This window comes from Perca flavescens, chromosome 23, assembly GCF_004354835.1.
Source record: "Perca flavescens isolate YP-PL-M2 chromosome 23, PFLA_1.0, whole genome shotgun sequence".
NCBI lineage: Eukaryota > Metazoa > Chordata > Actinopteri > Perciformes > Percidae > Perca > Perca flavescens.
Genome location: NC_041353.1, coordinates 7,736,004 through 7,762,035, shown reverse-complemented (window position 1 = coordinate 7,762,035; position 26,032 = coordinate 7,736,004). Strand labels below are relative to the sequence as shown.

At 40.5% G+C, this 26,032-nt stretch overlaps 1 protein-coding gene across 1 annotated transcript in view; it reads left to right on the top strand.

The window, feature by feature from the left end:
* The window catches only part of pawr (PRKC, apoptosis, WT1, regulator), a 72,178-nt gene that overhangs the window by 19,857 nt on the left and 26,289 nt on the right, over positions 1–26,032 (top strand). The gene's annotated exons all lie outside the window — the stretch shown is intronic.

Below are 26,032 nucleotides of genomic sequence, written 5' to 3'. Positions count from 1 at the left end.
TCTGACGCTCTTCTTCTCTGCTTTCTCAGATTTTTTCAGATTCTCAGGCTGCTTCTGAAAGCCCCACAGAGTTTACTGCAAATTTCTGGGGTGATCCTCTCATCAGGCTAGACTTAAGAAAAGGGAGCAGTGGGATGAGCATGCTGTGAATCTACCTGCTACAATAGAGCAACAGACACAACAGAGATGCAGGCTTTTTTGCCTCAGGGGCAGTGTGGATGAGCCCTGATTTATTCTTCTCACAGGAAGAAGTTGGCATGCACAAACCTTTATTTAAAAGTCTATTTTCCCCTGCTGCTGTCATCACACACCTATATGTTCCAAGGCAGTGATGCTGGCTGGTATCTGAAGTCCTCAGTCATTTGTCATTCTTATCTTCTTTGTGTTGTCTTATCCAGGTTAAGGGCTTATCTAGAGCTCTAATAGCCCTCAGGGAACCGAGTGGCTTTCCTAATCTGACATCCCCACAGCTTCTTTTTGGGGTTTTTAAAGGAGGAAATCTGGCAAATAACCAGAGACGTGCAGGCACGCAGAGGAGGGGGCGGGTGGGCAGGCAGCAATAACTATCCACATCCTCTTTCTTATTTGTATGTAAATACGGGGATGCAGCGATGCGTTGAATCAGCCCTTTAGAGATGGCTAGAAGGGAACTGTTATTGTTTGCTGTGAGCTCGTCCATTGACTGTGTGTGTGTGCTGGTGCACCGGGTGGGGTGGAGTGGTGAGGAATGCACTAATCACGCAACTGTGCTGCCCTGCCCTTGCCAGCCACATTGCCTATTGTCTGCACTTTGAAACCAAGACAAAAAAAAACACTAGCAAGGTTTCAACCATTTCTCTCTCTCTCCATACAAGACACAGTGACATAAAGATAGAAAGCTGCTATAGCAGTGGGACATGTTTATTGTCTTGGTCTTCCAGGAAGAGCTGAACCCGCCTTATGTTTCCAATCCTGCCTTCTTCTCTCGCTATGACGGGAATGTTGTGACACAATCAGTAAACCAGGCCGAACTGTTCCACAGTGAACAAAAGCTTGTATTCACAGTGTCTTCTCATTACTCTCTCTCCGCCTCCATAACTCCTCACCTGTCATTTTGTAAAACATCTTCAGATATCAGCACCATTCAGCATTAGTCACAATGTGTCGTTTTCCTCCTGCAGGTATGCAAACAGAAGTGTTTCGTAAGTTCTTTGTGTTGACATAAAAGTATTTAATGAGACAATGAATGAACAGTTAAGCCAAAAACTGCACAGGAGCTGCGTGCCTTGCATAGCAGAGAGATTTATTTATTCTGAGCTGATGCATAAGACGTAATGTTTCCTAGAACATGCTGTGCTCTACTTTCCTGCAGTAAAACTATATTGCAGCTCTGGTGATTTAATTTAATGTTGTAAGCAGTTGCACTCTTACAAAAATAAATCTTGGACTACACATGGTTTGATGGTTTGGCCCGAAGCACAGTACATTTTTCATTAAGGTTTTGTTCTTTTCCTCCAGTGTATTTTTAAGATTATTTTCCATTTGGAAATGAATGATTGACAGCAGAAAGCAGACAGTAGAGCTTTGAGGCACTCACATATCTGAATGTCTTGCTGAAGGCAAGGCCATCAAATTGACTTATTGCTTTTTCTGTAAAAAGGTTAATTATGTTTGTGTCGTTTTGCACATTTTGTTCATGAACAAGCGAGTCAACCACTGCTGAATTTTGCATATGTCTTTTCACTTGAAAAATTACTATTATGATAAATGAGAATGTATTTACCTAACCTTTCTAATTTTCCAACAGTTTTGCTGCACATAGAGAGTTCAGTAAAATTACACATTAAAGGCACAATTTGTTTTCCATCTGCAACCTGAAGTGCGGCCCTGCTGCTAAAATTCAAAGCACTAGATTTTGGAACTGTCACTCAGATTGATTGACTGGTGACAATGACATTGGGATTAATGCACTCGCTAATAATAGGTGACAACTAAATCTAAGAATTTATTCAAGATTTTTAAAGCTTTTTGTTAACATCAGCACTGTGTGATAACACACAAGTATAATTGGATTGCAATTCGGAACCCGTGAGTTATTTTCTCAATTATCAGGACCTGATTGTGAGGTATTGGGCTGTTTTTCTCTACTTTTCCCAACTTGTAAAAACTCAGAAATGTTTTTTGTTTGTTTTTCTGAAAGTGTGACATGCCCCTCTGGTTAGTTACTGAAGCGAATGTATGACGTGTTTGAACAATCAGTTGCCTGCTGAGCTGAATCCTGATGTATTTCATCTCATTATCAATGTAGTTAAACGGCGGTTTAAACAATCGCCTCACTCATTAAATACCGGGCCCTTGCTGTGTGATGTAGCGTGGCTGCTCGTTTTCCCTAAAGCTTAATAACCCTATTATATTTCAAGTGTAATCATTTCTTCTGACGTCGGTAGAGGTGCTCTTTATCTCAGGTGAGGTGGGTTGCCTTCATTTTATGCCAGCCAACCATTTACCGACTCACGGTCAAACAATTGGTCAAAGAACCAATTACTGTTGTCATCCAAGTACCAGTTCTCTCTGTTTGGCCATTTCATGGTTCATATCTACCAGACAACCCTATCCCTCTGAAACAAGACAGTCAGTGTGTCGACTGGATAAAGAGATGTCAGGGTTGGAGAAAACGGCAGTCAAAACACAAAACGCCCCGGATTGTTCCACATGTCAAAGCCAACTGACCGCCTTGGAGTCGCTCACATGATGATCAAAGCTCTGTGTATCACATGCTGCACCGGGTCCAGTTCCCTGTCCTCCTTTCAACAGATTGTTGCCAAGATGTATTAGCTTACAGCCGGGACAGTGTCCAGTAACTGAGGATTCACATTTGAGTTGGTCTTGATTGATGCATTGAGGTGATTACAATTTTTTGGAGTGTAACGGCATATAGCCATCTGTATCTTGACCATTTCAACCATTTTAATGCAAAATTGTAATGATAAGAATAATCCAGAATAGGTACAGTATGTTGTGTTCTTCATTTATGTCACAATGTTTCATCATCTGAATCAGCATTTCAAGAGGGGTGTTGGTCTGATGCTGTTCAGCATGCCCTAACAGGATGCGTACACCTACGCACTTAATGCACTCGACAAAGCCAACGCATATGTTGTCACTGCCAACGACTTGTTTAAAATGGTTCCATACCTCCGACTTTCCTCCAAACTTGCTCAAAGTTAATTCCCCTGTTTTTATTTTAAGTGCATGATCAAGGGGTCAAGTTTGGGCTCGGGCAGAGAATCTGAACTCTATACTTCCTGCATCTCATTATCGCTTGCAAGTTGCCTATCACTGGATTTAACCAGCACCTTAATTTTAAGCTCCAAATCAAAGTAGCCTACTTATTTTGATTTCAGGTTCATTTGAGTTAAGTGGTTGGTTTTGCTAGAGCACAAAACAAACACCAATACTGAAAATATTGAGAGGCAGATGTCCAACCAGTGCCTTTTAGCGTGGCAGTGTTTCACTTTTATTTTACCTTCTCTAGAAAGTTTCTCCAATAAAGTCTGTTTACAGTCAGAATAACTGGGGCATTGTGTCTGGAAATGCATGTCAATGTTTGGATTTGTAAATGTCAAGTTTCAATTCTTCAAGCAGTAAAAACAATTTAACACATCCATTGTATTGCTATGGCGACTGAAGTAACTCAATATTTATTTATATAGCATTTTCTGTGCTTCGAAATAAAGCCATTAAGCACAAAATATCAAAACAGGCAGGATACAGGAACAGGTACATTATGAAAATAAGATAAATACAGGTATAACTTACAGTGTCAGCAGCAGATATTGTAAATTCCGAGCAAGTTAATCCATGACCACTTGCATGTCTACAGGCTCTTCAGTACAATGCACAGAAGACTACACAAATGAAAACTTAAAGCATTTGGTGTCTTCCATGCCTTTTAAAGCATAGTGGCCGTCCAACAATGTCAAGATGAATACTTAAACTTGTCCAAATTGATTGCACATACAAAAATAGTCATTTAGCTTTGCTATTTAGGAGTTAACTTGACACCAAAGTAACCCAGAGAAAAGACAGCCAGTTTACAGCAGTGGAGCCACTCCCTGAGGTGGAAACTGGAGGGTGAAAGGGTATGTAAAAGCAGTTCTATAACAGTCATATAGGAGTACAGCTGTTTGTCTTTCCACTTCCCTGCAGACCTCAACTTTATGGTCTGTTACAGGACCAATTTAATCTGTTGTTTTACAGCATCTGTAAATACACAAAACCCTTAACAGAGTATATTTCTGTAATGTGGAATGCAAACACATGAAGTACAAGAAACACAATAGCATGTTGGTGAAACAAATCTCTCTGTAACCCGCCAAACCTTTCTTTATCTATTCAACGCCACAAATGCACCCAAGGAAGGCTCCAAAGACAACTTTAGTAGACAAAGAATGGTAAAAGCGTTGGGCAGCACAAATCCAAATGGGATCTTTCTGCTTTGTTTGGCTGACCTGTAGTAGGTCCTGCTGTAAAACCGTTAAAGGGATACGCCACCGTTTGTTTAAATCAGGCTTATCACTGTCTCCCCTAGCTGTAGATAGGTGGGCCAACGCATTTTTTGTGCATGCATTGTTTTAATCTGGTGCAACACCGGCAGCGCCGCCGCTAGTTAGCTTAGCGTAGTGAATGGAATCCTATGTTGCCGGTTAGCGTGTTGTGAGTAAAAGTGAGCCAACAAAAGACAAAAAAACAACCTAGTTACTTCCACTAAGACAAAAAATGCGTTGGCCCACCTATCTACAGCCAGGGTAGACGGTGATAAGCCCTATTTCAACAAACGTGGTGGCGTATTCCTTTAAAAGGACAGTAGCCATATGATCCAAAGAGAAACATGATGCAATGGTTTTATGTGACACCAGTAATTGCATGACTATTCTAATAATAGCTTTGACCTTTACTCTACTATAATCTCAATGTACATTGTAGACAATTTAAATTAGTCATGACGGGTTCTGTAACAAAATCTAATCACTGGCTAAATGTTTGCCATTTAAAAGATCTGTGACAACAAAGCCTCTATGAAGCCAGCAGTAATTGAACATTAATTACTAAAAGCACAGCAACATAAAGACAAAGTATTTCCAGACGTAGAGAACAGTAAGTGACGTCAATGTGATTCTGGAAAAGTCCTGTCAGTGTTTACTTTGATTACGTGTTTTGCTGGATGTGAACACACATTATCAGATCACTTTCTTCGGAACTTGTGTTTAGTTGCAGTCGTTATTAGAAAGGAAGTAATTTTGAAATTACTGTAATTTGTGTAACTGTTGCAAGTTATTTTTTTCACATTTACTGCTTGATTTGCTTGTTCTTATACTAAGTATGTTGGGATATGTAGTTGACTTAAACCAAGACTTCAAGGGTTGTTTCGGTTTCTACAGTCCAAATTCGATTGAGTCCGCGGGGAAATCCATTTAACCACTGTTTTATGGTTGGAATTGCACCGTTGATGGCTTATGAAAGTTTGCCTTGAGGAGAGCAGATGGCAGCTTAAAGTTTCCTCAGTGTGTTCTTGCTCTTGAGGGATGAGGAAGGAGGGCATGTCAAAAGTCAGCCTTCATGGAAAAACAGACCCCTGCCCCAAAAAGATAAGGGCCCGTTTTGACCCCATTAATGCCGGGTGGCGAGAGAGAGAGAGAAAAAGAGGAGAGAGAGACACAGAGAGACAGAGAGGGCCACAGGCATGCAGCAGTAAGAGGCAAACCATTGTTACTTCAAGTGGAAATTACATAACATAATCAAAGGCTACACACACACACACACACACACAGTTTCCCCATTCCAGCTTCTTCTGCCTTTAGCAAACCCCCATTGTTGAAGAGCTTCCAGTATTGGAGTTTATTTTGGGCAGGAAGCGTTTGCTGTCTCCCAATTCCAGACGTCATAGGAATTCTGAGCAGGTTTTGAGTCAACAAATTTAAATTTACTCAAAGATGTCAGTGTGCATACTAAAGTCACTATTTTTTGTAATAGGTGAAGCTTCTGCTGGACAAAATTCTAACAAATTGTGGGCTGTGGTGAGACCACTCCAGGAACATCAGAGCACAAAAACTAAAAACTAACCAAAAATTAAAGCCCAAATGAATGGCGTGTACAGGTTTCCTGTTTGTGCAAAACCATAAAATATGTGAATTCCTTCACACTAAGCAGTAATTGTTTTTCAAAATCTTTATTTTCGTCTTCAGGTTAAAATAAATAATAAAAACTGAAAGCAGAAATGTAGCCAAGTGCTTGCATAACCGTAAAAAAAGGTTTTTTTCTGGAAAGATTACATAATTTGATACAGGAAATGACAATGTTTTGTACATTGCTTTAAGCCGTTTCTTATATGAACTCAGGGTTAAGGTTAGATTGATAGTGTTAGACACATTCTCACTGAAAATACTGGGTAGAGCATGCAGCAGACAGGACATTGCACGAATTACACCGCGGTTACGTAGCTGGTTTAACATTTGGTCTGATAATTTGGGCGCCAGCCCTTAGCAACAGAATTTTGCGAATCTCATCATCTCTCCAGTTATACATTTTCGTTGGCGTCTTCGAGTACATCACCCTTCTTCTTCACCCTCAGATGTTCGTTTACTTCTGGTTTCACGAGAGCCGATTAGAAATGTCACCACTGGTTCGCTGTGAATTCTTCGGACAATGAGCAGCTCTATTCAAACGTGGGCTCAATAGGACTTTACGCAGACTTTGTACTAAGGAGCTGGCAGGGTAAATGCCATTTTTTTTGGGATCAATAAAAAAATCTATCTATCTATCTATTTTAATGTCCAGTCCAACTGATTCGGACAGTTTGGTTTCTCGCATACAGCTCCGTGGGGTAATGTCTAGATTATTTCAGGTTTGCAGTGCACGTGTGAAAGGGGCTATATACTACACATATACAACTCTTTACATTTCTGTAAGTGATTTTTTATGTATGTGAGATATATGTGTGTATGTGTTTGTTGTGTTATGTTATGTTAGGGGTGGCAGTAGCTCAGTCCGTAGGGACTTGGGTTGGGAACCGGAGGGTCGCTGGTTCAAGTCCCAGTACGGACCAAAGTACAGAGTGTGGATTGGTAGCTGGAGAGATGCCAGCTCACCTCCTGGGCACTGCCAGGTGCTCTTGAGCAAGGAACCGTACCCCCCAACTGCTCAGGGCGCTGGTCCAGCACTGGCAGCCCACTGTGGGGACATCTGTGTGTATTTCTTGTGTGTGTTCTAACAAACAGAGTGTAAATTGTAATTTCCTCACTGAGGACAGTATGATTATGATTATTGTCTAAGCTACTGGATGCCCAAAATTTCCCTCGGGATGAATAAAGTATCTATCGATCTATCTACATATACTGTACATGACAGGCCCATAGTGGGAGATTGAAGCATATAATAGCAGACAAAACATTATGTAAAACAGTTATTAAACCAACCTTTTTGGAACGCAATCCTGAAAACTGCACACACAAAAAATATACCAGGAAAATATATGTAGTATGTATGTAGTTTGGGATTTAACAGATTTTAATGGAGTTCAGACCATATGCTCCACCGCAGGGCTACTTTATCAGCCCCTTTATCTTCCCTAACTAACAACCGAGCATCAGAACACAGAAGATGAGCGAACATGTTTGTTTTGTGTTATATCTGGAGCTGGTTACTGTAAATGCCAGTCGTGGCAAAACATCCTTTGTTTGTCCTCAGCCTAGGGGTATGGCATGCAGAGCAAGCCCAACAGTGCACAAGTAAAGTAACTCCCTTTCATCTCTGCAGTATCTATGTTTTCTCGTGTTTTGATATGCGTCTGTTGAAGTAAGATAAGACTGTACCCGCCAGTGAAATGAGACTTGTGTCTAAGTCTGTTTATTGTGAGGCCTTAGATAATATCTTTTCACTTATTGAACACTGGTTCTGTTCAGGGACCGGCAGCCTGTCTTGTCAAATTAATCTCACACAACGAATTACTCTCAGTGCAAAGTCAACACTACAGTATCTTCTAGGTTTAGAGCTCTTGGCCTGGAGGAAGTACTTAATATTTTGACTCTACTCACACGGACATCTGCAATAGGAGAGCAAGTCCGGTTTTGGCCAGAGTGGTCAGTGGCCACACAAGTTAAATTGTTCCACCAGATGTAATTTTCATGTTCGGCAGCTTCACGGTGGGGGGGAAAGGTTATTTTCCTAAGTGTCTGCTACTCATCTCTCCTGGCGAGAAGAGCCGACTCTGGAGAGAATGTGGTGTAACCTGCCAAAGCAAACCCACAGAAACTTGATGAGTGTCCCACTGCCGTGGCTCTGGGGATCAACTCGCAGTTCATTGAAATTCCTCTGATATTGGAACCTGGCTCGCCGCTCACTGCTGACTGATTATCCTTTCCTCCAGAAGAAGAGACTCGCACTCACACGCACCATCACTACTGTGGTTCTTATTAAATTTCATATTTAAAAAAAAAAAAACTTCTGCCCTTGTTCTTGGGTGTTATTTCTCATGTCTTTTTGTTGCTTTTGTCCTGCAAATGGTTATTCTCAACTCACAGGAATCCTGCCAACAGGGCCGTACTTGGACTGAAATTCAGCCCGGGACTTTAAGATGGAGCGGCCTTTTATGCGAGTGCCCTTGGTGCACTTATTTTAATTCTAATAGTGTTTTTATGGTATAAAGAGAATCAGATTACGCTGAAGACCTTCAAGAAACTTTAGGATGACACCTGCCTCCTCAGGTTGTATAAGCAAGTCACCACTGCACTGAACACAACCAGGTCAGCAAAACCTAATCTCGAACACATAAGTCCCAGTATACTGCTAACTACCAGCATGTTGGATTGATCAAATAGTTACAAATACTCACACTCATATACTCAAAAACTACAATGCAGTCCCATAAAATAGAGATTTGTGTGTGTGTGTGTGTGTGTGTGTGTGTGTGTGTGTGTGTGTGTGTGTGTGTGTGTGTGTGTGTGTGTGTGTGTGTGTGTGTGTGTGTGTGTGTGTGTGTGTGTGTGTGTGTGTGTGTGTGTGTGTGTGTGTGTGTGTGTGTGTGTGTGTGTGTGTGTGTGTGTCCTTACTTTCTCTCCCTGGCTCAGCTTGCCCTGTGATGGACCTTGCCTCTGCTTACTGATTGTGCAGCTACATATGCATGAGAAGAACATCAGTTATAAATATGACTAAGAATAAAACATTTTCTAATTCAATCTGTGCTTCAGTTAAATTATTATCTAGTATGTGGAACTATTGGCATTTTACCCTATATGTGAATATCTGATTGATTGATATGCCTAATATGCCTACCCAGCCCTGCACACTGCCCCTCTACCTGTCGGTTTCCTGCTCTTCCTCTCTCCTCCTCCTCCTTCTCCTCCTCCTTTCTCCTCCTTCTGCTGCAGGACTTTCACCCGGGAGACACAGGTTTGTGTCCTGTGTGGTGATTTTTCAGCTGTTTTTATTTTTTTTTATTTTTTTTTTTAATAAGCCTTACCCAATGTTTCTTTCCTAAACCCAACCATTTATTGTTTTCCTAAGCGTGTTTTTTGTCGTTATTTTCCGTGTTTTTGTCACTGTTTTGTTACTAAAGCCTTTCCCTGTGTTCTTTTCCTAAACCCAACCATTTTTTTTTTTTTTTTTTTAACAGGCGTGTGACGTAGTTCTCGCGATAGTACGTCGCGTTCTCGCGATAACACGCAATGTGGCGAGGCCACGTGGTGGGTATGTTTACATCAGCTGTATACAGCGTAGGCATACACGTGGATAACTGAAAATGCATACAATAACACGCCATTTTGCATGAAAGTGGCATGTATATTTACGCAAAGTCATGATGCCATGTTGAAGTACAAGGAAAGCAGTGGGGAAAGAAGTATCCAGAGTACGGCATGTAATTAAGTAAAAGTACGGAAGTATCTCCAGCAAAATGCACTTGTTATGAAGTTTTGAAAAATGGCCCCTTTTAAACTGAATACAGGTACAGACACATACGGATTATTAACATCTCATTTTATTGTATCACATCTGTTGAGCTAGGTCAAGCTATTGTGCCATTTTTTTTGAATGGTTCAAGTCGACTTTATCCACATGCCACCTGCCTCTAGCTCAAGTTGACATAACTTTTACAACCAAGATAAATGAATCAAGTCCTTGTGAACACTCTGTAATTGTCTTGGTTGACAAAGACCTTTGGTCTTAAATGGTACCAAATGGTTTGGGAATGTGTTGTTGAGGTGACGGTATTGCCTGGCTTGCAAACTCACAACATGTGTACAGCTGTCAAACATAGACACTGAAAGAAGCATCCCAATTGATCATCTTATTTCACCACTCATACCGTTCATGAGAAAGAACTTTGAGGGTGTCACCCCCATTTATTTTGATTGTAAATTCATTTTTGGTGTATCCATCATCCAGGTTGCTTCTCTTTCATCTGAAATGGTCCTTCTCTCAACAGGAGACATCATGAAGAGAAATGAAAAGGGGAACGGTATTGCATGGAGAACAGGCTGGTAGATGTGGGCTTTAAATAGAAGTATTCCCTGTGTTTTCCACTCATTGTTTTTCTTTCTAAGCCGTGTCAATCATAGCTAAAATAGTCCCAGAGGTCCCTCTCTTGCTGTGCTGTGCGGTAGGTAGATGGTACTCAGTCCGCTGTTTGTTTGAAAGAGAGCTACTCCTTTGGGCTATAACTGGGCTCAACTGTGAATTCCACATATGGGTTCAGCCACGCAGGTTGTCATGCAATATGAGGCACAAATGGGAGCTAAAGACCTGGCATTAAGAGGCATTTAAAATGTGGCATCCTCTTTCATTCCACATTTTTTTTTGTGATTTAAAATCAAGCAAAATTTGGGTTTGGCATGGGTTTGATGCACTTCTTGGATTTGGTTTTTGCATGTGGGTTTATGGCACATGGGTAAGGCAATATACTAAAGGCACACATCCTACCAGAGATACACCTACTAGTGATCAACTTCATTTTATTTTATTGTATTATTTCTCTCGAACAATCAACAATGTTGCAAAAGAAAATTTAAAATTAAAACCACAAAACAATCAGAATTTAAAATAAAAAAGGATTAGTTCGAGAAGGAGCAGGCGGAAGCAAATAGCTTATTTGGTCCTGCCCCTATTTCACAAAATCATATTATTACAAAGCAAATAGATATGCAATTACAGTATACCATTTTTCAGGTCTTACAATAACTTATAACAATATAAAACAATACCTTTACATTACAATGTAATGGTACCATTTCTGTGTTTCGGTCTATTCTTTTCTGTATTGGTCAAGTAATGAGGTTGTTTGAATATACAATGTCCTCTTAGATGATATCCCCCATCTCTTTCATTAAACATTGTGTGTATGTTACATGGTAAATTATTTTCTTTAACTTAAAACATAAATTGTGCAGTTTTAAATGTAACCATGTCCATAAATTTCAGCAAATGTGTATTAAAAAACAGATGATTAGTGTGCTCATAATACCCAATGGGATTTATTATCCTGATTGCTCTTTTTTGCAACGTGCAAATATTTGTAAGTTGCTTTTGTAGGTATTTCCCCAAACTTCCACACAATATAACATATATGGTAAAATAAGTGTGCAGTACAGAGTATGTAATGTATTTTGGTTCAATATGTATCTAGTTTTGCTCAATATACTAATACTCCTGGCCTTGGGCTATATTCAGACGAGGATTAGCTCTGAAGTAGGGCTAAACAGTTTGCGATTGTTATTTTTTAAAGTTTAGCTAAAGTTCAATATTGTCTGTGTAACAGATTAAACATGTCCTGGAACATTATAACATGAGACACCATCAAAACTGCTCTATATCTTTATGCGAGGAACATAGATATGAATTTTCAGCGTGATATCACCAGCTTTCCAAGTGACATGTAACATTATTCCAGCATTTATCTTATAAAAAACAGCAAATATGATAATAAAAAATGTTAAACCAAATGTTACACCAAACATTCAACTAAATATTGCACATTTGATTAATTGCAGCCTTAACGATTCTTTCAAATTGTGATTTCGAATTGAAATTCAGCCCTACACTGAAGCCACAAAAAAAAAAAAAAAAAAAATGCAGTGCATTCATTCATTTAAATGAGATCCCTGTGTTGGCACAGTAGGAGTCCCAATGTAGAAGGCTCCAGCAAAACAATGTAGGTAGGTTTGTCCAACAAAAAAGTTCAACCTGGCTCGACACTAACCTGAATGTCAGCGTATGTATGCAGAATACTTTGTAACGTGATCTGTATAATTCTGTTGTCGACCTCGCTATTGTTGTGACAGAAGATAAAGCCTTGTGACTTCCTGGTTGAAAATTCATCTTCACCTGTGCCAGTAGCAACACGCCAAAGCCACTATTTACCCACCCCCCTTTTTGTTAAGACTATAAATTAGAATACTATTCTGACCAGAGTTAGACATAGCCAAACCATCTGTGCATGTGGCTCGCCTGTGTTATTAAAAATGCATGGTGATAGATTTGGGTGTGCAAACATTTTTTTGGAACTTGAAAGCAAAATTGAAAACATAGAAGAAGAACTTAATATTGTTAGATGTGCTTGCAGGCATGGATTGGCCATCGGGAGTACCGGGAGATTTACGAGATTTGCGTGGGCTGAATGGGCTGCACTCGAAAACCTTTCTTTTTGATTGACCCATAGAGAGAAGAGAAGTCACATGATTGGCCCACTTGTGTGTCTTTCATGTCTATCCTTGGTCTTTGACTGACCGGCCCACAGATAAGAGAGATCACATGATCGCTAATGCAGCTTTAGCCTAACTTACGACGACGATACAACTTTATTGTCAGCCAAAGGCTGAAATTCTTTGTACATCCCTGGGTAGCTCGTTTAAAAATGAGGACGTACACATACATCCAAACAGTGAATGACATACACATACATCCAAATGAGGACATACACATACATCCAAAAACATCCAAACATACATGGGATTAATAACAACAAAAATAACAACAACTTAAAGACTTATCACTTGTTAACTAACGTTATACACTTAACTAACGTTTGATGACAGCCATGCTCCACACTTAACCTTTAGCCATCTTGCAATCAATAGCCAGGCAGCCTTTTTGACTCAGTGAGTACATTATCATACTCTCTTACTTAGCCTACCACTCAGCTAAGTGAGAGTATTAGGGGCTGGTATGCAGGGTTCAACATTAACTTTTTGTTCACCAGCTAAATGGTTAGTGAATGTTCAAATTTTACTTTTTTGGGGGGGCTGGTGAGGTAAGCAAATCTACCATCCATTTACATATTTTACCAGCATTTGGCTAGTAGATGGTGCAAATTTTGAACCCTGATTGTATGTGCATGTGTTGAAGGGGACTGCAAGGACGGTTGGTGTCCGTCCGATTGTGGTGGGCTGGTCGAGGTCTCAAAAGTCCAGGGCTGATTTAGTTTTACCCCAGTCCAGCCCTGTGTGGTTGTATTCACTCTTACTGTACCATTATAGTGGCAAATTCCTCTAGTAATCCAAGGAAATGTCATATCTTGTGATTGATTTTCCTCCCACAATAAAAGGTATATAAACAAACAACAGAGGGTACACTATAAATTATGAAGGATTCAGTTGTTGTAAAGTGGAAGGGAGTTGGTTTTCTGATGGTATCAGTTATCAGGAAATTGTAAATTCACAGACTAGTTGTGTCAGTTTGTCTTTTTATGTCTACAAACCGCACCATATGCATGAAGCATTTTTCTGTTAAAATTATTACAGCTATGAAAATGTCCATTCCTTCACAACAAGGGAAAACTTTACCTTTCGTTTTTTGTTTTCTTTTTAAAGAAGGAAACATGTTGTGGAAAATACAAAAGACCTAACAAGACAAAGAATACAAATGTATTTCCCACAACGCAGCCTAATCCCATTGCTAAATTTTATTTTTAAGAGACAGTCCTAGCCTAACGAGACGCATCGTCTAAAATAATTGAATTGTGACCGGCTCCAAAGCTGCAGGGCGTGCTACTTGCCAGAGGTATTTGTTTTGTTTCTGCAAGACACTGTATCTTTAATTAGGCGGTGATTTAGGCTCAGAAATTCCTTTCCAAAAGGCCAGACCCTTTTTAAAATGACAAAAAAGGAAACAATCTCAGGAGGAAACCTTTGCTTTGCAAGCCATTCTACACTAATGACTGGATCAAGGCTCTGAGGAAACTACAATACCAAAGCGCTCTGGCATCTTGAGAGGACCACAGTGTTTTTGTGTGGTATTTGATTGAATGCTAAATTTGGCCTGTGTTTTGAAAGAGACAACATTCCCTTCTGGCTCAAGTATGTACCTCCTATAGGAATTACTGGCGAATTTGTTTTAAATTGGTGCCAGATGTTTCCTGTATCTAAAATTTGCTTTAATACCAAGCTTGGACATAACAATAACCCAAACAAGATTGGGAATTATCAGTTTAATGGACATAAGAACAAAAATAAGTTACAGCCACTAATCCCTGGTCCAGCTGATTTTATTGTCCATTAAACTGCCCAATAAGTTCAGTTACCGAGGTTTATTCTGGTTTGAGCCTGTTTGGCAATGCCACCAAAAGTTGTAGAGGTGTGAGCTGTGAGAAAGTTGCAAAGGTGAAGGATTATTCCAAGTGGGAGGGGACAATACTGTTATAATATAAAAGAACAAGAAAAAATAAGATCACTTGAGATCATTTTGGCCCAAACTTATACTATGACATACGTGGACCTGCACATGCATACAGACCATTCAGCCACTTGGAGGTTTTCCAGGACAGGTTTTGATCTTTCTCCTGTGAGACTCCATGATTGCAGCACTGGCGTTTGCCAGGAGATGTGACACAACTGCAAACCTTTTACTGCCAGGTGTGTTGTTCAGGTGCTGGTTGGGAAACAGGATGGTTAAGCACTGCCATCAGGTGCCCTCGGGCTGCTACTGCTCTCCAGCTGCACGCACGCACGCACACACACACACACACACACACACACACACACACACACACACACACACACACACACACACACACACACACTGAAGGAAAAGCCACTTCTTGTTCTCTCAACAGCTGTCTGCATAATCATTCTCTCAGCAGGTACAGGCTGTCTCAGTTATGGTCTTTTGTGCTGTGCAGTAGAGTCTCTATTATTCCACACAGTCATGTTGTAGGCATCTTAGGGCTTATTTTTTTTGTAAAAAAACTAAGAACAATATACTCTCTACTTTGCCACACACCACTCTTAAGTTGAGCATGTAGGCATTAGCTGCTTCTGGTGCATGATGCAATAATTTGGGTCATCAAAAGCACTGCATTCTTACAGCAGCTGCAGGAAATACACATGTCATGATAGGACAAGGAGTATGAGGATATTTTAGTTCAGTTTAGTGATAAAAGACATCCTAACACACATAACTTCAAAAATATCAAGTACAACACAACGTCCAGGACGTAAAATGCAAGGTGACTGGGTGGCATCATACTAAACCAAACAATTACTATCGATGTAATCACCAAAGAAAACCTCAAACACTCTACATGTGTTGACACATGCATAATCAGCATTGAGCCTCGAGACAGAAGCTCAGTGAGTTCAAACCTCAATGTCAGGAATTGTTTAGTGAAAATTAAATCCCTAATAGGGACGGCTGTGACTCAGTGGTAGAGCGGTTGCCTGCCAATCGGAAGGTTGGTGGTTCAATCCTTGGCCCTGCAGTCCCATGTCAAAGTGTCCTTGGGCAAGACACTGAACCCCGAGTTGCCCCCGATGCTGCGCATTGGAGTGTAAATGTGTGTGACTGATTATCTGATGAGCAGGTGGCACCTTGTACGGCCGCCTCGCCCACAGTGTATGAATGTGTGTGAATGGTGAATGGTTCCTGTACAATGTTAAAGCGCTTTGAGTAGTCGTTGAGACTAGAAAAGTGCTATATAAGAACAGTCCATTTACATACAATACCTAACATAGCAAGAAATCCAACATATGTTGAATTTAAAATGTCCTAGTTTTAGATTCCCTGGACCACCAGATTTGAATCCCTGTCAAGCATTTCCTTCATTCTGGTTAGCCTTGTCGGCCCTTGTTGGTATTCCTTACTTCCTATAAAGAATAGTCCACAAGAGCGAAGCTGTCATATTATTATTTTGTAATCAGAATTGGTAAAGCAATTAACTGTGAAGTGAAAATGGAAAAACGTAGATATACGTAGATATAAAGGATACCCACACGACTACCAATGCCGATATAGCTAAACCCAAATAATAGGGATACAGAAACTTGGCCAAACAGTGACGAGATACAAAAGTGCATCCAAAAAAATGAATCTTTAGAGAGGTCTATAAGAGACACAGCAACTCCCTTTGAAATACAAATGGAGCAAATCAGGAAGGAAATATACTGCTCTATTAAGAGTTAACAGGCTGGAATTGGTGTAACATTGTTCATTTTTGTTTTGGCTTATTTGTGAAGACAAGTCACTTTTTTTATAGAGAAATCTATTTCATACAAACCTGTTTGTGTCAGAGACCGCAATAGAGAAAACCGGGGGACTAGCATGATATGAATAATGTTTTGTACATTGGAGCATACAGTGTAATTGCACAGGGCCATTATCGCTCCTGGTTTGTATCATCATCTTTTGTCTTCTTGCCAGCTTTGAAAGTTCTAAAACATCCTGTCGAGCCCTGAACATGATTATGTATTGTGTTGTACTGTAGTGAACAGTGTTGGGCAAGTTACTTCCAAAATGTAATACATTATAGATTACTAGTTACTGTCATTTGAGAGTAATTAGTTATATTACAATATTACTGTCTCTGAATTGTAATGCGTTACACTACTTTTGCATTACTTTTGAGTTACTTTCACCAAAATAACAGCGGAAGTTTGACTTGGCAGCTAGCTTGTGAATTTCACCACTGGATCAATAAAGTCTCATCTTTATCCACTTTAATACATCACAGATTATTCATAATATTTTGTATAGTTAATATGAATATGCAAAGTAACTAATGCTATAAAAAATAGATAAGTAAAATGTACAATAGGCAAGTAGGAGAAAATGAAAATACTCAATTAAAAGTACCTTACAGTTGTATTGTAGTACGGCATTGTTGTAAAATGTTTGTTTAAAGCACTTGAATAAGAAATTAATGTTGTTTAGTTTAAAACAGTCTAAAGGAAATTGTCAATTATAGTGTGATTAAAACTCACTATTTACATTATTTATAGTACTTGATTTACAGCTGACATGTGAAAAGGTACACAACCTTATTTGTTTAACAGTAATTTAGTTTTACTGCGAACGTCACAGGAAGTGCTTTTATTTTGAAGTAGCCTACACGGAAGTTGTCGGTTGTGTACCTTGTGTACTCTTGCTAGCTTACTGAGATGCAACTGTTATACATGTTGATGCAACAAATACTGTCTATGGATGCAAAATGTCCGTCAAGCTAAGTTGCTCACTTTCTTGTTTGTAAAACTGCAACTGTAATAATTATTACCGTTCATGACAACAACGTGTTGAACAGTAAATGGTCACAGTAAAAGACAAGCGTTTTTGGTCGTCAAGCCATTCCAATACAGCCTGTGTTACTCTCCACGGCTGATAAACTGCAATGATTTACGTGTAAGCAAGCCTAAACATTAATTCCCGACATGTTTAAATCTGTCAGCGGCTCGGACACACTGCTGTCCACGCCACGTATCGTCACCTGTTGGGACACAGATGTTATGAAATAATACTTATGGCTTTTTTTTTCCTGTGAACAAATGCTTTGCGGTGTTGGGAAATTCTTAAAAAATGTTGCGTTAAAAGGCGTTGTAACTCGCGTTACTGAGATTGTAACGGGTAATAATATTACCGAAATTTAATTAGTAATGTGTTATATTACTGCGTTACAACAAAAAGGAATACATTACTGTAATTGCGTTACTTTTGTAACGCGTTACTCCCAACACTGGTAGTGAATAGGATAGATGGGTGATTTTTGCTTTTAAATTTCTGCATTTTTGAGCATGTTGGGCAGTGTAATCATTGAGCTATTCGACAATGTGTGAAAGCCGTTTGCACTGTGGTTACTGCTTCCACTTTTGTAGCTTCCTGGATGCTTTCGACCTGGCTTCACTCCTGCCCAGCATGTCTGTGGTTCTTTTGATAGGTCTATGAAACCTGAATAGTCCCAGAGTTGTTGGAGCTCTGAATAAGCACGAGCCCTTGGCCAAGAAAACCCAGCGTCGGCAGCCAAAAATCACGATAGCCTAGGAGAAAGGCAGCGAGCACTGAATGGCACTCAGCTCTCGTTCTCATTAGATAAACCCAATCAACAGAGAGGCAGAGACAGATTTCTGCTCCTCAAGTGTCAGAGCTCCACAATGGCCCGAGCCATCCCTTCTCTTTGTGAGGGTGTCCATCGTGAGGAGGCTCTGCTTACACAATAGCTCTCCGTCTAAGTGCTGGGCTTGTTTCTCCTCTGTCAAATGGACGAGTTCAGTCCATGCCAGGTAGACCAGGGCCAACACACTCAAAGAGGCTTTGTGGGTAAAATAGAAGAATGCTCTGGGACACCAGATGTTAAACAACGCAGTCGGCATCGTGCCGTGGGCCAGGGTGAGGATCGGCTGTACAAGTGACGAGATAGCAGACATTCCAAGGAGCAAGATTGTGGAGGCTGCAGAACCGGTTTACCACTTATACCGGTTCTATGTGCCTGTGTACTATGTGTTATTTTCAGTTAAAGTACATGATGTCTTGATTGAGAACTTTTTTCATTGTTAAACTATGTTTTAAGATTGGATCAACTTTTGGCATTTTATGGCTTTTATTAGATAGCTTTTTTTATGTAAAAACCTAAATAGCCAGACTGTGGAGGAGCAAAAAGAGAATAGAGGCTAAGCTTAAGTGTGACACACGAAAGCACCAGGATGTTGGATGCTGTATCTGTGCATTTTTGCTTCTTGGCTTTTCATTGTCCTTTCTCTTCGTTGTATAATTTTAATGATAATAATAATTTGTACTTTATTAATCCCACAAAGTGAAATTACAATGTTTTCCCTCTGTTGTTATTTCACACAGGCCTGAATTACACACACATGCACTAAATGGAGATATGTCAGAGTGAGGGAGCTGCCCATAGATATCTATGGAGCTGCCCATGGAAAGGTGGTGAACTGGCACCTACCAGTCCACCACCATGCTTTTGGTCCATATGGCGACTTGAACCAGCAACCCTCCGGTTCCCAACCCAACTGCCTACTGACTGAGCTACTGTCGCCCCCAAGCTGCTTGCTTGCTTGTTTTTTCTAAACCCTACCTGCCTTTGTAGGATGGGCTGTAAGATATAAAACAAGAGGGTAAGTCAGTGGTTCACAGGTGTTGCTAGAAACATGTAGCATGTATGGTAAAAGTGTTGGAACACCAACGCTTTGCGTCAGATTAACAGGACTGGTGATTTTATCTTTTGTGCCGCGCTGTGCAAAACAACATCAGGACAGGAAGGAAGAAGAAGTGCGCATGCCAGCACCGGGGTGAAAACAAGATTAGGGGTTAGACAAAACACAGGACCACTTCCCCCCCCGCAGCCTCCGTACCCGTTATTACTGCGGGTTTGCAATAACAGGATTCATTACCGGGACGCAGCACTCAGGAGAGGTTGCTGGGATAAACGCTCTAACAGCAGTCACCACCAGCCCGCCCCCATCTCTATCTGGCTTGAGTTACAGCCATCCAGGTCTGTGGTCGGGACACAACAGATGTTGAAACTATTTTACCTCTCTCTAGACAGCTTAAAGCTCTTGTCCTCACTGAGGGATGATGCAGTTATTACTCAATCTCAAGTATTACGAGGATGACTGTCAGTATGGGCATGTCAGGATGGCTGAACATTTGTGTTACTCTGCAGGTAACAACCATATTCATCAAAATTCCCATTTAAATGCTGTATTCGCTAACCATCGTATTTATTTAAACCCCTTAAGCTATTGATTTCCTCCTAAACATATCCTCAATTTAGTGTTGAACTGTTAATATCCCTTTTTACAAGTTTCTATTTTGTTGACCCATTCGTGCTGGTTGGTCTTTTCTGCGGTCAAACACTATGGCTAACTTGCTAATGGGGCTGTAACTATAAGCTGCATCTCCATTCAGAAGCAAGTCGGCAGTGTTTATGGGGGCTCGAGCAAATGCACAAAAAGATAAAGACTTCCAGCACAACAGGACAGGAGAGTTAAACCTGTTTTCAATTTCCTGGGATGACAATGTTTATACCTGGAGGAAACGGAGTACAAAACACAGAAACAGGCATTCTTCTGGATTTATGAACCAAAAACAAATGTGTTTGACTTACAGTACATGTAACACTCACACACTGGTAAATTGCCCTTATTTAGATCTTAATTTTGTACGTTTTTGCCTTAGTTAGGTCCCATGGATGCATATTCATAACCTACATTTAGGTACATGTACCACTTTATAAAGTTTTAAAACCCTTAATTCTGGCAGCAATGGAGGTGGTGGTTTTTATCTTGCGAAGCAGAAATGGCATCCTAAGTCATTTGAAAAGCAGATTTGGCATTTTCTCCACAGTTATGTAAAACCAATCTGTTATGCATAAATTTAACCGCTAGCTAAATATTTATCTGGCATCCAAGGCAAAACCATGTAATTACACAATTTTCCATGATCTTGAATGCTTTGTTGGTATTAATTTAGAATAAGTTAATGTCATCCATTAGCAATGTTTTACAGTTTTACACTTCCCGTCGTGTAACCCTTAATTTTACTGTTTGACTCTGTGTCACTTACGTGCAACTTTTAACTTCCCCTGCCTCTTGATTTTAACGCCTTCAATAAGCACTTTAGGACCCCTCCACAGCTGGATACTGGTTTGAATTGATAATGCTTGCTTTGCACCTGAGGTTGACAGGCAAAATAGTACTGTTTTTCAGATTGATATGGTGATTCATTGGATTAACTAGCTAGGTAGAGCTCATACAGCGCCAGTGGCGTTGATAAAAAAAAAGCTTGGTAAACTACCGTTACTCTTAAAGCCTGTCGGTTTGGACATGCCGAGGTGTCACAGTCACAAAAGTCTGCTGAGGGTCAGAGTCCCAGCGTGGGGCTGCAGTAAGCCTGTTTAAAGCAGGGAAGAGGGTTATTTAAGGTTTTCCACTGGCCTGTCATACACTTCACTGTGTTGTGATCCATTTTGAAGAGCTCGGTTAGCCATACAGCAAGCAGTTTGAAGGCACTGGGAGAATGACTGACAGTTACTGACACGGAAAACCTTGATATTTTGAAAAGATACATGCAGATTTTGCCAATAAAACCGTTTTCTGCCTTGCGACTTCTTTTTGCATATCTGCCAACATGCATGCGGACACCGATATCTCTGCTGATGTATCGGTGGTCCGCTCTAGTTTCAGCTTTCTTGCCAAACCTGTCATCTCTGAGCAGGGGACTGAGCAGGGGACTGAGTAGGGGCCGTGTGGTTTTCTGTGGAGGTCTGCGGTGTTGGAGTGTAAAGTCCCATTTATACTGAGTGAACTCTTAACGAGCCTGGCCAAAAACTGCTGCTCTGTTCCAACCTATTGTGGAGGTTATAGACCAGAGAACAAGTTTGGCAAACTTAAAGTGTGCAAAGGGCTGTTTCCCACTCATGTATTAAAGCTTTTTCAGACAGTCGAAGATCTCTGACCAGCCCTGCTGAGTCTGACCGGCCTGCCCTCAGGCCTCTGCTCCGTCTGACACATCCAGAGGAATGCTGATGCTGCTATCTCTAGGTCAACACTCACTGCCGGACCCCTGTTGTTTGTTTGGCTCTTTTTTTATTGCACCCCCCATGTAAAGCAAACTCCTTTTGAGGTGAAAATGAGGGTCAAGCAGACTTCAAGTTCAAAGCCAAAATTGCAAGGCTTTTACTTGATAAACACATGATTTAAAGAAAGCAACCCGGGGCTTTGTGGCCAATACAAGCTCTGATTCTTGAGAATAGCTTGTATGCTGTTTGACTCGACTCTGTCCCCAAACAACCCTTCAACAAAGCACTCGGTTGTGTAATTTGTGGGACTTAAATCAAATGAAAAGGCATCAGATTTTGGAAAGAGTGAAGAAAACTAGACTGACTATGGTGATAAATCTCGAATGGAATGGTGGTTATTCTTTAGTTTTTTCTTTAAATTACTCTTCTCTCTGTAACATAAGTATGCTGCCATTTTGGCTTCAACTTGATATTTTGATCTCAGGAGAGCCTACTGGTTAAATAAAAGTTGAGCAAAGTTTGTTTGAGAAAAGCAGAGCACACTTGCCATTTTAGCTTAGACATACCACTACCATCTTGATGATATTTTGATTAAAATGGAGGACCTTCCACTTCTACCTTTCGCTCAGACATACCAGTACCATCTTGATGATATTTTGATTAAAGAATACTTTTGGATAAAGGTCACAGCAGGTGACAGAACATATTAGTTTTCCGTACAGGATTAAATGGAATTTTTGGCCACAGATCAGTGGAGCTTCAGTCACACCTTTTTGAGGCTGTCAAATGATGTCTCACTCCTGCTCAGAGATGGCACAGCCCTCCTGGACCTAACACTGACCCTGGCAGCCTGTAGTGTCCCATTAATCAGCCAGCAGCTCCGGGGTGGATGTCCTCTCTTTGATCTCTGCCATACCTGAACGCAGCGCTGTGCCTGTGACTGGCAGTCCTGGTTAAATGACAGTGGGCATCAGTGTGCAAGCGTCTCTCTTCTCTAATAGATCATCTTAATGAAGCCACTGTGCTGCGGCAGGTGATTAATACACACAAGTTATTAAGCCTGCTGTATGAGAGTATGCCTCCGGCCAAGGTGCCCTTTTCTTGTTTACAGATAAATCTGTAGGCTAAGTGGACAGGGCACTGGCAGGGTGACAAGGCAGCATGGATGTTCATCTTGGATCTCAAATAGGTTCTCTGACAAGAACATTTTTGTTGGGCTGGACAATAAACAAAATTACCCAAAATTACCGGCCTTGTGAATCCCTTACCGGCCTTAAATGTACTGTTAAATCACAGTTTTTAGTAAATAAATAAACCGAATTCTATATAATAAATACCTACAACCAGAGATGTTTAAACAAACATTTAGCTAACCAGTCCGGTCCAGAAGTCTACTATCTTGAACTGGTCAGACCATAATGAATCCAGACAAACATAAAAGTAAGCTAGCACAAAGTAGGATATACTTAACTCAGTGTGTTTACATGAAGTCTAAAAAGGCTAATATTTATGGGTTAAGGCACTTGTTATTGGCACTGAAATCACAGCTGACAATAACATAGAGGAGAACCGATTTAAATGCGTAACAGCAGTGAACATACCACTGGCATAACCGCAGCATGAATGTACTAAAGGCAGAGAGAGAATCATATTTAAAAAGAGGCAGCAACAGGATTAATGTAGCTGTGTCGCTGAGCTACTGGATAGATGAGGTCAGCTGATGTGACCAGCTGATAAGATAATTGACCAGAGGAATAATAAGTGAGCATGAGTATGGGGATTGAATGCAGATGTGTGAGGAATAAAGCATGCAAAAGTATAGTCTTCCTGGCTGAACTTCTTCTATAGCTTCATATGTCCATGTCAAATGTTTCCGTTTAAATAAAATGCTAAATTCTTCAGTACCCTCCAAACAACGTCTGAGAGTACATTTAGGTGGCATCAGCCTTTGGCAGTGCATCATTTCTTACCTGTTGTATACGTATACTCTGTCTAATGCTGTAGGTCTATAGTGCTGCCACACAATGTGCTCAGCTCACTCAAATGAACCAAGCGACAGCATCACTCTGACAGTCACTTAAAAAGGCAAATGCCAGACTAGGGGAACTAAAGCCCGCTGCCTGCTGTTGTGCAGACAAAGAATCAGATGCATGCAGATATTTGCTGCCAGGAGCTTCAGAATAGATTATTTATCCTTCTTCTCCCCAAAAAGAGTTTCCAACCACAACAGACATCCTATTAGACCGTGAAGCTCTGCTCCAGATGTAGCTTCTTTAATTCTTCATGTGCAAAGTGACTGACATTGGTCTCGAGGCTGGAGCAGACCAGGATTCGTGTTTTACTAAAGTAAACACGCTTGTCACTCTGATCCACCCCCCCGACTCTTGGTCCTGCTGTAAACAGGATGTAAGACATGATTCTGGAACTCTGGCTGGTCCTTTTAGCTCACGCTCATCTTTTTTAATCTCTTCAACTTGGCATGTATCATCATCAAAAGGAACCCCTGTTGATCAATTTATGTGTATCAACTTTGGGCTGCATTTTACAGTATTAGCCTAAATCATGGATCTTTTTCTGAAAGTTCTGGTGTAGTATCAATCAGTGGCATCAGGGCAGCATGCACCCAGCAAACCAAAACTGTAATTAATATTTAGAGTTAGACTTTAAAATGACCATTTTTGGAGAGAAAAAGCCAGATGGGATTTTCCTGGGTTGATGCTGAGCTAAAAGGGTGATGTGCAAGTATTCAACCTAGACATTAAATATACACTACATAAAAAAAAACAATGTGTTCATTTGGAATATGTAAATAAGCTGTTAGTTATGTGTTTTCAGTACACATTTTCTCATTGCTTTCATTTACAAACTTTAGGAGAATAATCATGACATTAAAGAACAGTATTTTGTATCTTTGACACTATTTGTGTAAAATGATGACATATTTTAGTACGTGTTAGTTTTTGACCCTTTGTAATGATTAAATGTTAACACATTCCTCAAAACATCAGCCAAACATCATTTGTTCATCCCTCCACGCCTTCCCTGATTCTTTCCATGGTCCAAGGTAAGAAATTGGCAAGAAAAATACACAGTCTCATTTTTATACATTCAGGAGCAAAAACATCCCTTATATGGTTGCACGCACAGATCCCACTTTCCCTTTATTTGGAATATAGAAAAGCACAGCAATTTGGAATACTAGAGGGTAAAACGGGCTGCATCTCTATCCAAAATAAACTTTGAGATCTCAATTCCACATTTCAGGCAAGGTTGTGCATAGCAGAGTGGTTAGTCACTGCACAATTCACTTTGTGTTGACACAGATAAACTTCTGTTTAATTTCAGTTTTTTTTAATCTCCAAAACCTCTACCCTTTATTTCCCACATATTGTAAAGTCTTAATCTCGAAATGTCAAGTCTGCAACTAAGTACAAAATTGTGCAATCCAATGCAAGAACACCACAAACTATATGGAAATAAAGTTCTCTCTGACATAAATAAGGTAGTATTTAATGCAGGGCTTGTTCCTGTTATTGTGTCCAACCCTGTGTGCATGCACGTTAAAGATGGAGAGGACTGGTGAGCACTGAGTTACACCAGGAGAAGGAAAGTGCTCGCATTAGAAAGAAAAGAGGTTGGCGTTTTTCCAAAGGACAACTGATAACCGTTTGGCAGGAAAGGCCTTGCAAATGACTGCATTCCTTGTTACCCTTCTAAGGCTATTTTTACCATTCAAGGGCCTTTTTAGTGGGCACCTTTTGTTCGCCCCTGCAGCATGAAACAGGAAAGACTGGTTTTGCATTGTGACCCTCTGGGAGTTTGGCTGCAATCTCTCTCTCGTCACGATCCAACCATCCATCCTAAGGTTGAGCTCTGTTTACGCAATGAATCTTCACCGCTCCCGACAGATGAACCCAGTAACTCTGCAACACAGTTCACTGTAAAGTAATGCAAATAGCTGAGGCCATTCACATATATCATAATTGAGCTAAGATTACGAGGAGTGAAGTTGGAGGTTTTCCCATGCAATGTGCAAAATCTCTTTCTAAAGAATGAAAGCTCACTCCCCACTCCTCTGTCAAAGGGATGTTTGCTCTCTGTATGTTTGTACATGTCTTTTATTGTGTTTTCTAGGGACATTCCACTGGTCAAAAATCCCCTCTGACTGTCCCCAGGAGGTGAAAGGCCCTCATACAGGCCGTCTTCCTGTTGCCTGACTACAGAGTCCAGAATCTAGTGTTTGGTAGTGTTTAAAGCTGCAGCTCC